This window comes from Podarcis muralis, chromosome 1, assembly GCF_964188315.1.
Source record: "Podarcis muralis chromosome 1, rPodMur119.hap1.1, whole genome shotgun sequence".
In the NCBI taxonomy this organism is placed as follows: domain Eukaryota; kingdom Metazoa; phylum Chordata; class Lepidosauria; order Squamata; family Lacertidae; genus Podarcis; species Podarcis muralis.
Genome location: NC_135655.1, coordinates 96,694,001 through 96,710,536, shown reverse-complemented (window position 1 = coordinate 96,710,536; position 16,536 = coordinate 96,694,001). Strand labels below are relative to the sequence as shown.

The 16,536-nt window shown below is 44.7% G+C and overlaps 1 protein-coding gene across 1 annotated transcript in view; it reads right to left on the bottom strand.

The window, feature by feature from the left end:
- THSD7B (thrombospondin type 1 domain containing 7B) overlaps positions 1-14,730 on the bottom strand; it is a 356,836-nt gene extending 342,106 nt beyond the window's left edge. Inside the window, exon 1 of the mRNA XM_028744996.2 lies at positions 14,530-14,730. The gene's annotated coding sequence lies outside the window, so the exon portion shown is untranslated. The remainder of the gene's footprint in view (positions 1-14,529) is intronic.
- Positions 14,731-16,536: the final 1,806 nt, after the last annotated feature.

Sequence of the window (16,536 nt, the reverse complement as noted above, 5' to 3'; positions counted from 1 at the left end):
GCATCAATAAAATGAAGATTATCTAATAAAAATAAGAGGTCATGAGGGATACATGTCTGTGCTGCTCATCAACCCTGACATCTACGTTAGCATACCCTCCAACTGCCTCGAAAATGCCGAGACAGTCATGAAAACCCTTATCACAGCTTCTCACTTGGCCATTCAGAATCCCAAATTCCCTTGGCCAACGGACAGGTGCCACAGAAGCAGTTCCTAAGGCGGCAAGGGAGACACTGGAAGGAGACATGAGGGCTCCTGCCCAAAACCTAGTTAGCGCTTACCAGGCTTTGGGAAGAAGGCAAGTGGACCCTGTCAAAACCCTCACATCTCCTTCCAGAAGCCAGACCTTTGGCATCCATCACAAGTTCTTCCTCAGGGCTTGCTTTTTGGTTTCATTGCCAGTGTTGGCTGGAAGGCAGCAGAGAACTCTGCCCATTGAGGTTCTTCCACATGGGGCTCCCTTTCAGCCAGGGAAGGAAGGGTGGTTGCCCAGTTATGCCTGTGCGTCTCACCGCCTCCTTCAGTCCTTTCACCCGGCAAGGCAGGCAGCCTTTGTTCAATGGACTCTGTCCCTCCCAGGGATCCACCCACATTCTCATTCTCTGCTTTGGTGGCGCTGTGGGTTAAACCACAGAGCCTAGGACTTGCCGATCAGAAGGTCGGTGGTTCGAATCCCCGCGACGGGGTGAGCTCCCGTTGCTCGGTCCCTGCCCCTGCCCACCTAGCAGTTTGGAAGCATGTCAAAGTGCAAGTAGATAAATAGGTACCACTCTGGCGGGAAGGTAAACGGCGTTTCCGTGTGCTGCTCTGGTTCGCCAAAAGCGGCTTAGTCATGCTGGCCACATGAGCTGTACGCCGGCTCCCTCGGCCAATAAAGCAAGATGAGCGCTGCAATCCCAGAGTCGGTCACAACTGGACCTAATGGTCCAGTGTCCCTTCACCTTTACCTTTACCCACATGCAGAGGCATACCGAGGCTCCCTTGGCAAGGAGCTGTATTGACTCCCTTCATCCCATGCCTTTACCTGAGAATAAATTCCACTGAACGAGGCAGAGCTTACTTATGAGCAGGCATGTATAAGAGTAATGTTATTCGTGGTGCATGCTCTAGTTATCTCCTGCTTGGACTACTGCAATGCACTCTACGTGGGGCTACCTTTGAAGGTGACTTGGAAACTACAACTAATCCAGAATGCAGCAGCTAGACTGGTGACTGGAGGCGGCCGCCAAGACCACATAACACCGGTCTTGAAAGACCTACATTGGCTCCCAGTACGTTTCCGAGCACAATTCAAAGTGCTGGTGTTGACCTTTAAATCCCTAAACGGCCTCGGCCCAGTATACCTGCAGGAGCGTCTCCACCCCCATCGTTCTGCCCGGACACTGAGGTCCAGCGCCGAGGGCCTTCTGGCGGTTCCCTCATTGCGAGAAGCAAAGCTACAGGGAACCAGGCAGAGGGCCTTCTCGGTAGTGGCACCCGCCCTGTGGAACGCCCTCCCATCAGATGTCAAAGCGATAAATAACTACCTGACATTCAGAAGACATCTTAAGGCAGCCCTGTTCAGGGAAGTTTTTAATCTGTGATATTTTAGTGTATTTTTGGTTTCTATGGAAGCTGCCCAGAGTGGCTGGGGAAACCCAGCCAGATGAGCGGGGTACAAATAATAAATTATTATTATTATTATTATTATTATTATTATTATGCAGGGCTAGGGAGGTGAAGTAATTACTCCCACCAAGCTCAATGAAATCTTATTCAGAGTAATTGTGTGGAGGGTCCTATTGCACCCAAACACGGACATGGGATCAAGTGGACTTACTTCTGAGGCACCAGGATGCAATCTTCCACATACACGTCATGAAGGTAAGTACTCCTAAACATAATGGGATTTACACCTGAGTAAGTATGCACTGAATCGGGTTATCAGACTGTGACCCACAGAACAGGACCGCAACTCCGTGTGCGCTGACCTGATCAGGTCAAAATGCAATGCGAGCCTTACATGTGCCTATTCATAAGCAAAAGCCATTAAGTTCATTGATACTTACTCCCAGGTAAATGTATAAAGTACAGGGCTTCAGCCTGAAAAATATACGCGGAGGTATCCTGTTTTCCAATACCAGTGGGAGAAATAACTCTCTCACATTAATACACTATTATTATTGCTATGGTTATTTTGTTGCTGGGTATATATACACAGAGCGGCACTGGGATAATTAGGTCCCTGCCTGCAGGAATTTACAATCTACTGTACACACCACACATTCAAAAAGTATGTCACAACTGAAGGTGCGATCCTATACACATCTCCCATTTTCCTGTGAGCAAAATCCTTAGCACTCTGCAGGGGTTACTTCCAAGGAGTTAAACATCCAGGCTTGCACCATGAGAGTAAAATAAGAGGAGGAGCAATATATGTAGAATGAATGTATGAATTACACATACATACACACATACATACATTATTTAGGCCCCGTACACATCTAATGCACAAATCCTGGGTTTCAAGAATAGAAACAGATTTATTGCAACAAAATTAATTTATTGCAACAAAATAAATTGTGCGGAATATTTTGATGCTCTAGGATGAGCTGTAACATTAACAAGGAGGGATGTTTCGCCTCCACAACCTCCTATCATTTGAGCGCTCCAGCTCCCTTTTGCTGTCTTGTAGCAGTGTGGGAAGAAGGGGGGGGACCCCTCTCTTTCCCTTTGGCATGCAGATGGAAGTACCAGGGGTAACCACACACCCGTCTCCTCCCTGCTCACAGCATGCTGGAGGGGGGGGGGGAGGATGCTGGAGAAGGAGACAGAGGAGAGAATTGGGGGCAAAGGGGATGCCTATTACTTTAAAGCAGTGGTACCAATGTAGAACAGAATGTCCCAGTTTTCATCTGAAGAATGTTGGAGGCCATAGGTTAGACTATAGATCAGGGGTCAGCAAACTTTTTTAGCAGGGGGCCGGTCCACTGTCCCTCAGACCTTGTGGGGGGCCAGACTATATTTGGAGGGGGAATGAATGAATTCCTATGCCCCACAAATAACCCAGAGATGCATTTTAAATAAAAGCACACATTCTACTCATGTAAAAACACACTGATTCCCATCTGCAGGTCGGATTTAGAAGGCAATTGGGCGGAATCCGGCCCCTGGACCTTAGTTTGCCTACCCATGCTATAGATAATGGTATCTCTAGTAGCCTACATTTGCAGATCCCAACATGATCACTACTTGGACCAGCTCAAAAATAGACCTGCCTTTGCTTTACCCCAAAACCAAGACTCAGTGATCAGCAATTTTTTTATGTTGTAGAATAACTTGACTTCAGTGTGGCAATAACCACTGCATTATTAGCTACTGCCTGTGGTTATAGTTATCTAAAGTTCAAAAAGCCTTCTGTTTCCACACCATTAAGTCCTCATTTAAGGAGTGTATTACATTTGGTAGCAAAGAATGGATTGGAATTGCTTATTACCCTTAGTGGTGAGGGGGGCAGGAGGAAAACAACTCTCTCAGTACCTTCCTGATCATCCAACCAACCCAGCAACTGCAATTAGTGGCATTTATCTTGGGTAGAAGCCACTCTGAAATAATCAAATACTTAACATTATTCCTGGGTTCCAAGTGGAGACAATCACCTGAATTTCTGCCCTGGATAAACCTAAGGCATTATTGGTGATATCATTAGAGCATCGAAATCACAGGAGGACTTATAAGATGCCTAACATTGCTGTTATTATACTACTGAAGCTGCAATCCGGTGCATGCTTACCTGGAAGTAAACCTCAATATGCTCAGTGGGGCTTACTTCTTTTTCTTTTTTCTTTTTTTTAGTGGGGCTTACTTCTGAGTAAATAGACAGGACTCACTGTAACTTAGGTATTTAATTTTAAGGAAGCATTTGTTATGTTGCAATGAGCCTGCTTTCTTTGTTTTTGTTTTTTCCCCTTTAAAAAATTGATGTTTGGAACTCGGTATTAAACATTGACATGTTAACTACATCTCCAGTGACTGCACTTTAACTACAGGTAATCTGTTAAACAGCACATTCCCAACTGGGGAGTTTAATTAGGGTGCAAACTGCTATACAATCCACTTGCCAGATTGATGAAGGAAACCTCTTGCAAGGTGATCCAGAAGGCAGTGTTGGTGCTATTAATCATGTATCTTTTAGAGGGAATAACCCACTCTATCCCCCGCAAAAAAACCCCATTTCATTAAAAGCATTCCTCTATCAAATATTTTTTTGAAAATACTTTTTCTCCATCCTTCCACAACAACAACAGATAATTAAAAATCAGAATGAATCTGTGATGTCGTCGTTTAATCTAGTTGAGGAAGAATGACTCCTATGTTTAGAGAAAATCCTGTGTAGTACCTTCCACAATGGGTGTCTCATTATAGTTGCCCTAGTCCAGAAAGGCATTTAGCTGAGAAAGAAAGTGCAGCACTCAATTGACTTCAGGGATCAAACAGGTGAACAGCTGCCAGACAGATTCTGTATTGCTTTTTGCCAGGTTGCCACCCTAAAGATCAAATCAACGCATGTCAAAGCTAAACACAGGGGGCTTTATAGTCCAATCTAAAGGTACACACAATCTCGATTATGTCTACAACACTTCCAATACTCTCAGTGTTACTCCATGTAGCATTTCCATGGAGAATAAGAAATGAGAAACACTAATCATAGAGTCACAGTACCAAGATGCAGAAAACTTGAAGCAGCTTTCAGGAATAGGGATGGGGAACCTATCTGGGATGCGGAACCTGTGACCCTTCAAATCATAAAACCATAGAGTTGGAAAGGGATCCAAGAGTCATCTAGTCCAACCCTCTGCAATGCAGGAATCTTAGCTAAAGCATCCATGACAGATGGGCATCCAACCTCTACTTAAAAACCTCCAAGGATCACACTGTTGACTCGTGTTACACTTGTAGTCCACCCCTAGATGGACTAGTCCACCAGGAGCCCCCCCCCCCATCTTTATTTGTGCATCTGGTTCTTCCTGCCTGGTTCTTCCTTACTTTTTGTTTCTGGACTACAACTCCCTGCACCCCATCCCTGTCCAGCGGCCATTCTGGCTGAAGCATGCACTTTTCTTCTTTTTCGTGAGCAACACTGATCTGGATTCTTGGTAAGCTAATATGTCAGACAATGCTGTGTTTGAAGATGTTGTGGATTAGTACATAATAAACCCTTCTTGCCTTAGGTCCCAGATTTCAACGCTTTGGTACTTTCCAAAGGGCTTGTTTTAATCCATCGGATAACCCAAGGCCCTTCACTCATGCTCCCTTTCCTAGTATGAAGTGGTTGCAAAGGAAAGACTCTCTGCTGTAGTCTTGCTGGACTTTCATTCTCTAAATAAGATGTGCATTGTGGGTAGTGAGGATCCCCTCCTCCCCCCCCCCCCGAGTGTGGCCTTGCACTTCTCACATTCCAACAGGGTCAAGATAACATAAAAGTAATGCGAGCACAACTATAGTTCATATTTAGCTCAGAAGAAAAACACTTGAAACATGTGTATGTTAGTACTATAATGCATTCAAATGACAAGACTCTGGAGGAATAAAATTCATACCAGTGCTCAGCAAGCACTTGGTATAATTCACTTGCTACATTTATTAAGTTCGACCTATTGAGAACAGCTCAGTGTCAGAGCAGATGCACAAGTATAGAGATGCACAAGTAGCTAAATCTTTTTTAATGATTAATAAAGGCATCTTGAGCGGAAATGGTGTCCAGTGGAAGAATTACATGTTTGCCTATCAGTGGAAGGCATTTGCAGGAGATAATTAGAAATATTTAATCCAACCATTTCATACATTAAACGTTTAATGTGGGTTTTTAATAAATATATATATATATATGAGGTTACATGCAAATCTGTCAAATGGGTTAACAAAGTTCTGCATCCTCCAGGGAGACTCAGTAGGTAGCCTTCATTAGCCACAGATTACAAACTGCCTCAGTCTGTCAGTTCACCTCTGACTGTGTAGAAACAGTCCTGTTATGACTTGTGCCCGTATAGGCAGATATCCTCACATCAGGGATTACTTCTTTATGATTCGCCATCAAAACATTAAATCATTTGCTGTTTTAAAATTATTCCCATGAGAGCTGTATTTCTGACTTCAGGAAATTCACCTCAAGGGGGCCACTCTGCTTTTACATTGCAAGTTTAGCAGGAAACAGAAAAAGAACATGTCCTTATTTTAAAAAAAAAAATGAAGACCAATCACAATCACACCAATTCTCATATAAATCTCCTTGGCACAGAAGTGGCTGCTTGCACCCAGAAACAAACACATATTCTGTAACCTACCAGTCCTTCTCTCTTGCACTGCCACTTGTGTTTCTGAACATGCAGAGTTTTCCCAAAGCAACAAGAAATATTGTGAAGCAACCACTGGAGGATACTTCCAGCCTCTTGAAGGTAGAGCTTTTCTCCGACAGTGCTTTATTTACCCAAGAAATCGTGGCTAGCTTTATTCTGTTATTTTAGTAAAGCAAAGAAGTTGAAGCAAAGTCTGTAACATTAGGGAAGCACCAAGTATGGGTCAGAGACTTTCTGGTTTCTGCTATCCAGCTTATCCTCACTTCCACCTGCCATATCTGCACCAAACCTGTAGTTGTTTGCAGATATAGGAAATCAGGTTGGCATAAAAGGGGTTCCCACATCCACAAAAGGTCAGCCCATTCAGATGAATAGAGGCGGTTCTGCACAAAGTGAATGGGGGTTTTTGCTGGGGCTCCATGTGCTCCTCAGTGATCTAGAAAAGAGGCAGCACATTTACATGAATGTGTTCATATTCAGAATCTTTCTTTCTGTTCCAAACTGGCAGCTCATGCCATAGCCCCGCTAACGTTGTATCATAATAAATGTTTCTACTACTTTGTAACTTTTCTGCATGTGCTCTTGATTAAGCTGCCTTACTCATGTTAAAGGTTTGAATACAAAAGAATTGGGTGCATCCAGTGACTTTTTCATTTGCCAAAAGTCACTGCCCCCATTATTTTTCCCTGGGGGCGGGCGGGAAAGTGCATTCCAAATCACTCCAGGGGCACAACTGCTGTGTAGGAAGGATTCCTACTGTTACTTGCAAGTCACACACTGACAAGCTGTGCTGAGTCTTATGCATGCAGCAAACTAGCTCCTAATGAAATTCTGTACTGAAACAGAGCCCCCAAACTCTTCAGCCTACAGGGCCATCTAACCCATAGGCGCTAGGGGTGCAGGGCACCCAGGCACCAGGCTCTCAGGGGCGCCAGGCCGAGAGTCTGGGGCCCAAGAGTTGAGTCCAGGGAAGAGCCCGCCCGTTGGTTGGAGCGCTGCAGCAGGCTCTTCTGCTATGGGCGGCTCTGCACTGTGAGTTCGGGGACGACCGAGCCACTGAGATGCTGAGGTGGCCAGCCGGCTCCACCCTCCTGCGTGCCTGGGACTGAGCAACCTGGGGGGGCACCGGGCAGATCTTTGCACCCCGGCACCACTTATGCTTAAGACAGCCCTGTTTATAGGAATCCTCCCATCGCAAAAGCCAAACTGTCTGCCATGCCATTTCCTTCCACACCTGCCTTGCAAATTCACGCTCCTTTCCTCTCTCTTTCTCCTTATCTCCTATTCAAGTCATGATCTGATTGGCATACACACTCGTCTCTCCCTCCCCACCCCCCACGCTCATTCTGCTTCAACATCACTTAATACCATGTCTTTTTCTGTGCCTTTTCTTCCACCCTCCTCGTTCATGCATTCACTGTCCCAATCAGTTTGATATTACCTTGCCTCTTGGTTCCACCCCACCCCCACCGCCTCTCCTGCCTCCCACAACTTCTATTTTCATTCAGCAGAACTCTTTCTTGTCACATATCATTTCTGTTCAGGGTGGCCAGCACCTTTTCCTTTGTCACTCATGCATCTCAGTCTTTGTTCACATACCATACTTCCAATCATCTTTCCCAAGCCTCCCTTCACACATGTGGTTTTTGTTAACTCTCTTAAAAGCAGCTCCTGCTTTCTTGCTGGACCCATTTCCCTTACAGCTGCTGACCTACAAAAGAGCCTCCCCCCTTTTCTCTACCTGTCTAAGCAGCCTGTTTGGACCCTTTTGGTACAAACCATTCAACAGAAAGGGGCCATGTTTGGCTCGCAAAAACTAAATAGTTTATTAATGTGATCTGATTATCTTTCTCTGCCAGGTTTTTATTATTATTTATTATTATTACATATATACTCTCCTTCCCCCACTCACCCCCAGGATCTCAAGGTGGAGAACATGGTTCTCCCTGCACTCTCTCCCAATTTCATTTTAACAACGACCCAGTAAGGTAGGTTAGGCAGACAGACTGAAACTGGCCCAGTGAGTTTCCATCATATACCAGAAATGTGGGTTGCACAAATATAGTGAATGGGGAGGTCTTGCACAACAACCCCACTTCCCTCCAAAATTCAGACCTGATGCTGCCTGAATTAATATTACTCATTTGTGTGTCACCTGTACCAATGCCTCTAGGTGATGTGTAATATATTAAATGGGAAATGCAATTAAAAATCCATAAATACAATTATTTATATTGGGCACTGATGTAACTATCAATAAAGCAATATATAAAAAACTTATCCATCCTAAGTACCACCTGGACTCTAATGCAATACAATTTTGGGGTCTTCCTTAAAAAAACCTGAACAACTTTCAGGGTTCCTGTTTTTTACTTTTTGAAATATGGCAACCCTAGACAACAGTAGCAGGGGGTATATGAATACTATAGTATATATTGAAATACACAGCAACATAAGACTGTTTTGATACTACTGAACTAACCCATTTAAATAATTTTTCCTTAGAAAACCAGATGGCAACAATGTTGGAGGCCACTTAGCTGAAAATAATTACCCAGAAGATTTCATGACCTCATTCTTAGAATAATTTCTCAGGTTATCCAACTAATTATGCTACTGGTCTGTTGGATATCAACCGGGAAACTCGTCTCTCACCACTTCTCAGAACATCTGCCAGTTACAAAGCATTTATAAAACTCTTTCCCACACATGCCCTTCCTTTTTCCCAGTTTACCCTTGTTCTGAAAGAGCTACCCAAGTTTTCTCACTATAGTTATTGCAGTTGATTGCCATTCTTGTTTGCATCTTTCAATAGACCTCACTAAGAAGTGTGAAGATGAGAATCCTCAAATGTGGAAATAGAGAAGATATGCAAATATGAATGCCTAAGGAAGTGCTATGTAAACAGTAAATACATCCAGACACTAGGATATGCAGTTGCTCCTGAAGGAGAAGTGTGAGTGCTTGAATATTTGCAATCACATGCAATGGAATACATGCATACTAATTCATATATACTGTATATTTCTTGCAGAAGATCAGAGGCATATCTAAGTCTCATCATACGGCCTGGGTTGCCTATGCACAAATCCCTGAGGCGTGCGGCATGCCTGGCCCACAACCTTGTCACAGGATGAGAAGCTATGGCTGCAATCTGCCATGCAGAGAAGGAAAACAAATCCTGGCTATGTTTAAGTAGCATGCAAAGAAGGAAAAGGAAGCTGAAATGGCTTATCTCCACCCACAGTTATTATGTAACACGGGCTGGTTCATGGGGAAGCTATATTCCCTACCCCTACTTTAGTGCAGGGGAGGTGAACCTTTTTCAGACTGAAGGCCACATTCACTCCTGGACATGTCAGTGCTAGGTGGGGCCAGAGTGGGTGCAGCAATGATTGTAAATTTTACTTTTGAACAGGAGGCAGGTTTCTACACACACTCACCCAGCCCACCCTATCCTCCATCCAGACAAGGAAGGGGCATCATCAAAGTTCAAGGGCACATTCCAACCAGGCAAACACCCTCTGGTCTGGGGAACAAGAGTATGGCCAAGAAGAATCTCAAGAGCTTCCCACCTGTGCTCTAAAGGGAGATATCATTATTACATCTGCTGTTGCCGATACCTCCAATACTCACCCACCTTCACATCACAAGCTAAACATTAGTCTAATATTTATTTTGCACTTTCTAAAATTCTGTCAGTTTCTGAGAACCCTTAAGGAGCATGGGTTGTTCCGTATCATACAATACTTCGTAAACTACCCTTATCCTTTAGGACAGGGTGGGATAGCCCAAAAAATTAGGCAATAAGAAGCCCAGACAGTCCTTGAAAAACAACGTAAGTAAAGGATTCCTACATATGCCTCATACAAAGTAGCACGTTGATCAAGAAATCTAGGGGGGAAGTTTCCAGATTTCATATAGCATAACACAGCATTTCGTATAAGCTGCAGTTGCCAACGCAAAAAATATGCTTCACAATGATCGAGGCAGCCTATTGGAAAAAGAAATGCAGCTCAGAAGCCAGAATTAAAAAAACAAGCCATATAACTTCTTGGAAACAATAGCTACAAGACACAGAGCTTGTTTGAATGTCCTTGCTCAAACAGAAGTAATGAAGTAGGAAGGAACATGACCCTAGGGCACAAGTCAACAGCCTACCATAATGCATACATATGGAGCACAGCAGCTAGCATCTGTCTAGTCCTCTATGTGAAAGATGAGCACTAAAATGATATGCCAAAAATACAAACTGAGGTTGCAATCCTGTGCACAACTAAGCCTCTTAAATCCTAGCAGCCCCGATAGGGATTTTAATCAGCCTACAAGCAACATTGCAGCCTGAGTCTACAATCTTAAGGTACTTCGAAAAGGTATTCTTGAATTATCAGCACAGTTCCACTTAGGAAGACCCATTTGTCAAAGTTTGCAGTCATACTGCGATGTTTATACACACTTATGTACTTCTGCAATCCTTTACTTGCTTACCTACTTCTGGGCTGACATGTATATATAGGATGGCATTGTCGGAGTACTTTGTTGCACACTGAGAGTATTACAATGCAAACTCTGAAACAAAATTACATAGATGCTCATATTATAACTTCCTAATGTAGATTTTCTTACGTCTTGCACATCCTTCGGTATCAAGGATAAAAGAGAAACTGCAATCAAGTAGAGCACAGTGTCAGCTCCAAAGCCTCCCTGTTTCTGATCAATCTATTATACTTTATTGATTGGGAGCTGCTCTGAGAGTTTTTACTCAAGGGCACGGTATAAATTTTCTAAATAAATAAATAAAAATAGCAGCCAGGCTTGAAGACATGTAACAACCTGTCCTAAGAACTTGTGCGTTGCAAACCAGTTCTTCAGCTGGTCGATTACCTCTCCCACTATCATTCAGATGTGGACATTACAGTCTTCACACCACCTGACACACTTCTTCTGGGCAAATATATGGCATATTTCCCATAAGGAGAGTTTATTTCCCCCCTCTTTTTAATGGGGACAGGTGGAATTCAAAAACAGGCAGGAGAGAAAGTTCAGCATCCTGAATGTTATCTGCATTCCATATAAAGTCTCCTATACACAAGTCACACACAAAATGTCCTGCTGAGTGTGTACAGACTAATCAATTAAGAAGTGACCACAACACAACTGACTTGCACAAGTGACGCTAACTTGAACAAAGCACCACATATTTTAAAAAGTGAGCCCAAACTATTTTTAAAGCAGAAATATTGGCATCCTGTTTAACAGATGACTGGAGGTTTCTGAGATTTAGTAATATTCAGTAGTTTCTCATATAGGTTGAAATCAGTGTGGTATGACTGCCTTTCTCCCACTTTACCAGCAATTTCTATAAAACATCTCATTTAGCACAATCCTAAACACATTTATATGGAAGCATACCTCAATCACTCCAGTTGAAAGTGTCTTCTAAGTAACTTTGGTTGGGTGTGCAGAATTCATATGTAAAATGAACTCACTTTCCTGACACCAGCAGAAGCACACCACAGGCTAACTGAATGCTATACTATTAATTACCACGGTACTTCATGAATACTTTGATATTAAAATCTATTAATATTAGAGGAAGACTCATGTGTGTGCTGGTTTCATCTTTGCAGTGCAATTCTATAGATGTCCACTCAGAAGTAAGCCTCACAGAGTTCAGCTAAGCATAGTGACTACAAGATGACCGTATTCTTAATTGTGTAAATTGATTTTATTATTTTTAGGAACATCCAACTTTTTCAAATAGCGTCTACACAATTAGAGAATGATCCTACAGCAAGGGCAAGATTACTCCTGGAGTTTTGAAGTATAAAGGGGGGGAGACTTGGAATCAAAAACCTATTGCTGCCAATTGCTCTTTATCAAAGAACAAATTTCTACATGGCTTGACCTTGGTGCATTTATCAGAACACTGGGGGAAGAAACTGAAATGTGAAGATGACCTGATCGACCCCAAGAGTAATGGCTTTTCAATAGCTGACCCAAACCAAAAGGTTATGCAGGTAAGAAGAACAGTGAAATCCATTGACTCAAAGGGTCAATTTCAGTCTTTCAAAGAAAGCAGAAGACAAATAAAAAGGGTTATGATGCAGGTTTAATGTGCAGGAAACAACTTCAGGGGTTAGTGTATTTTACTGGGAGAGAGAAGTGTAGCATAGTATGAAAAATATATTTAAAAAATGACAGCTCAATAAGAATAATGTGATAGCTACTTTTGAAAAAAGGAGAGAAATCTTCAATTTATGCAGAGGGTTTTTTTCTTCCCAAGACTATATATTTCTTGCTACACATGAAAAAATTAATCACATTCACAATGAAGAGCTTGCAGTCTTAATAAAAGGCTTTGCCTTTATTAGAAAGGGAAAAAGTTTCCTACCCCCCTCTTCCATGGAACAACCTTAAAGCAGCTATTAGATTCACGTACCAGAAAGCACAAAAGGGATGTCCCTGAAGATTAGCTGCCTTCTAGTTACCCAACAAACCTGTGCTATCCTTGACACTACATCTGAAACATAAATTCATCATCTTGACATTCAGCAACTGCCTGGAAACACACACACACACCAGGAAACGTTTTACCATACGCCTTGTACCAGGCATGGTTAATAAAACACAGTGAAAATATTGAGGCACACTTAAAGGAAGGAGGGAGGGGGAAACTACTTGGATTCCCCCCCCCCCGAAAATTTTAATCATACACAGTATCAAAAAATATAGCATGCATTCAGAAATGCCATGACAGCATCTATCACTTTCCCAATTAAATACATCTCTCCTCTCCCCCCCCCCATGAAATACAACCAAGACACATACTAAGGAACAAACCTGCAAGGCATTTTAACCACGTTGATAAGAGACTATCTGTTCCAAGGAAATGATAAGCAACTGATCCCATTCTTAAGATCTCTAGAAAAGTGTTACAAGGAAAATGAATGTACTTGAAGCGGTAGGAAGATAGTTGATGGGGTTGTGTGTGTTTTTAGGCGAGTGTGTTTAGAATTCCCAAGATACTGAAACTCCTTTTATACAGCGACATGCTTGAAATTAAGATAGGGAGACAGAATGACTGAACTAAGCAGTTTCACTTTAAAGGCACATTCACACCAAACCTAATCGCGTTACCCAAGAATAAGCCTCACGGAGTTCAGCGGTGATTTACTGCCTAGCAAGCGTGTTTGGGATCAAAGCCCTTCAAACACCCTGGCCAAAAGGTGCGCAACCAAATCCTATGTCTGTCTGCTAAGAGTTAAATCCCACTGAATTAAAGGAGGGCTTGGTTTCCAATTAATACCTCGGATTGCTCTGTTGCAATCTTGCGCTGGTATACTGAGCAGTTCCGTGCCATTGGACTCTAGGAACTGCTTCTGGCCAAAACATACCTAAGGACCGCGCTGTCAGCTACAGCTGATGCTACAGCGACTCCTTTGCAACTCCCGTTCGCTGTCGTTTTTTCCTCGCCAAAGTGAACACTACGGAACAGACTACATGATCTCATGTAGGGATCAGCTGCTATCACGTTCCCTTCCGCAGACGCCCGCAAACTTCTTTCCTGTATTGGGGGCTGCAGATCTGAACAATCGCAATGCAGATTGACGGCCGCCCCCCCCCCCCAAAAGAGAGTCAGAAAGCGAAAATGAACGGTCCTGGGAGCTCGCTGGATCACTCCCGAGAGGGCAGCCCTTTGGATCAATTGTGCACGGACAGTTCACTACAAAGGCAATATAGATTTTACACCTTCCCTGAATATTCCGAGGACGCGCGCTGAAAACAAAGCAAAAGAAATGAAAGCAATGATATACCACCACAACCACCCCCCCAAAAAAGTCAGCAGTACGGGGAGCGCAACCCTCCTCGCAGTTATTAGCATGCAGACGAATAGCGCGATTCTATCTGCCTGCCTACTCCGAAGTAAGTCCTGCCGAGTTCAATGGAGCCTACGCGCAGGTAAGCGAGACCCGGACTGCAGCCTCCGGAGGTCCAAGGGCTTGCCCCGCCCGATCCCTTCGCGATCCTAAAGAAAAGGCGGCCGGGAAACTAACAGGTCGAGGAGGGGAGCCCGCGCCCTCCTGCTCCCAAGTTGGCATCCTGCACGGGCGCAGCGAGAGGAGGCGGCGCCGAAGAGGAGGCTGCTGCGGCTGCCTCCCCGCTCGTGGCTGCGAAGCAGCTCCGCACTTACCGGGCTCGCCTGGGTCTGGCCAAGTGGGCGGCGGCGGCGCACTTCCCCGGGCAGAGGAAGATGGTGGCTCGGCAGCAGCGCACCCATAGCCCGGCGCCCCTGTGCAACAGCCGCCCGGCGCTCGGCCGCTTCGCAGGGGAACAGCGAGGAGCGAAAGGCGCGCCGGCCCAACGCGCCAGCTGCTCCACGGCGCCGCCACCCGATTGGCTGCGCAGAGGCTCCCGCCGGCAGCCAGCCAGCCAACCAACCCAGCCCAGCCCAGCCCAGCGCAGCCCGTCCACCTGCCTCCGCCAAGGAAGGGCGAGAGGAATCAATGGCAGGGGGACGCTCAGCTCAGGAGGAGAGGCGGAGGGAGAGAGGGAAGGCGGGGGCCCCGCAGACAGGGCGGCTGCTGCTGCTGCTGCCGCCCAAGGGAGCTCTTTGGTTTAGACCCAGAACACAAGCCAGGGGAAGAAAGGGCAAGTTCTGGAACTTTAAGAAAGACTCTCGGGGAGAGGAGGGCCATTTGCCCCGCCCCCCGCAGCGTCACCACAATGCTCCTCACCTGGAGCTCCGTGAGGGGGGGGGAGGGGAGCAAATTAGTGGGCTGAGGTAATAAGTTGGGCCCCCGGCAGTGCAGTCCCACTGGTGCCACTTGCTCGCCCGCAGCCTTGGGAGCGAGGGGCAACAGCGACCCTTCCTTGGAACCTTTATTTATTTGTTGGTTTATTTAAAAAGAGAGAGAGACAAACATTTGTATGCCCCTGTGCATCGAATCAAAAGCAGCAATAAAAAGAAATGAAACCATGCATTGAAAAGCATTAAAAAGCTTAAAGCCATCCTTTTGCCAAAGGAGTCCAAGGAAGACTGGTCCATTAAGGCAAAGGGGGCACTGCCCTCCCGACCCTCAGCCAACCTGGGTTCTGACTTACTTCCAAACCAGAAGGCGGCCTTGGCTGCCAGCTTCCTCCTCAGGATCCATTTTGCCTGTGTGGAACTAGCAGGGAACAGGAGGGGCACCAAGCTAGGATGTGCTGACTTGGCCTGTCATTGGCTCTGCAGATTGTTGGCCTCCCTGCCTATGCCCTGCACTACCTGGGTGCGAAGGGGACGAGATATTGTTGCTGGGCACAGCACAGACCAGGTCCCCATCCACCCAACAAGACTGGCTAGCAGTTACTCCAGGGTGCTGCTTCCTGACGCCTGCCTGCCTGTCTGTATAAAGTCATAATGAGGAGGAAAATAGGGTCTCTGTGCTTGCATATGGTGCACCTGTACTCAGGATGGACCTACACAACAGGGTAAATGAAGTGGTAGAGCTCTGAGGTATGGATTGTACCACAGCAATACTGTAAGTGAGGGGTACCACTTTTTACTTCCCATTGTTTTTTTTTTTTTGTTTGTTTGTTTGTAAAAAAATCCTGTTGGAATAAAAGCAACAACACAATAGCATACAAGAATGTTGTAACACAACTCTTTTCCTGCTGTGCTTTTTTTCTATTTGGAAGGAGTACAAACTGTATCTGAAATGGTATAGTCCATTGTGCCACCTCATTTGTTTGCGTACTCCCAGCTCTGAATAAACCTAGTACCATTAGTTTTTGTCTGTAGCTAATAGAGGCGCTTCTGAATCAGAGAAGTTTTCAGCAATTAAGGGGGGCAATTTTTCAGTCAGCCCCCGTGTCAGATTTCTTGATACTTATGTGGGTGATGTGTGATGATAGACAGACAGCTGTTTCTTTACTGATATCCACACTTATTATATTTAGGTGAGGGTTTTTTATGTGTAACGTTGGAACTTGCATAACAGACATTGTTTCTTTTGTTGTGACTTAGAGTGAATACAAAAAGAAATTACAGCTGATACTACTGCTTCTAGCTTTTTGCCAAAGCTTGATTCCGGCAATTAGGTGCCTGCTTTGCCGACCTCCATATCTACTCGTGAAAACCTTTTCTCTGCTAATTTATACAGACTGTGCCACTGTTTAAGACACAGCTACAAATGCCAGTTGAAAAACTGGCACCCCA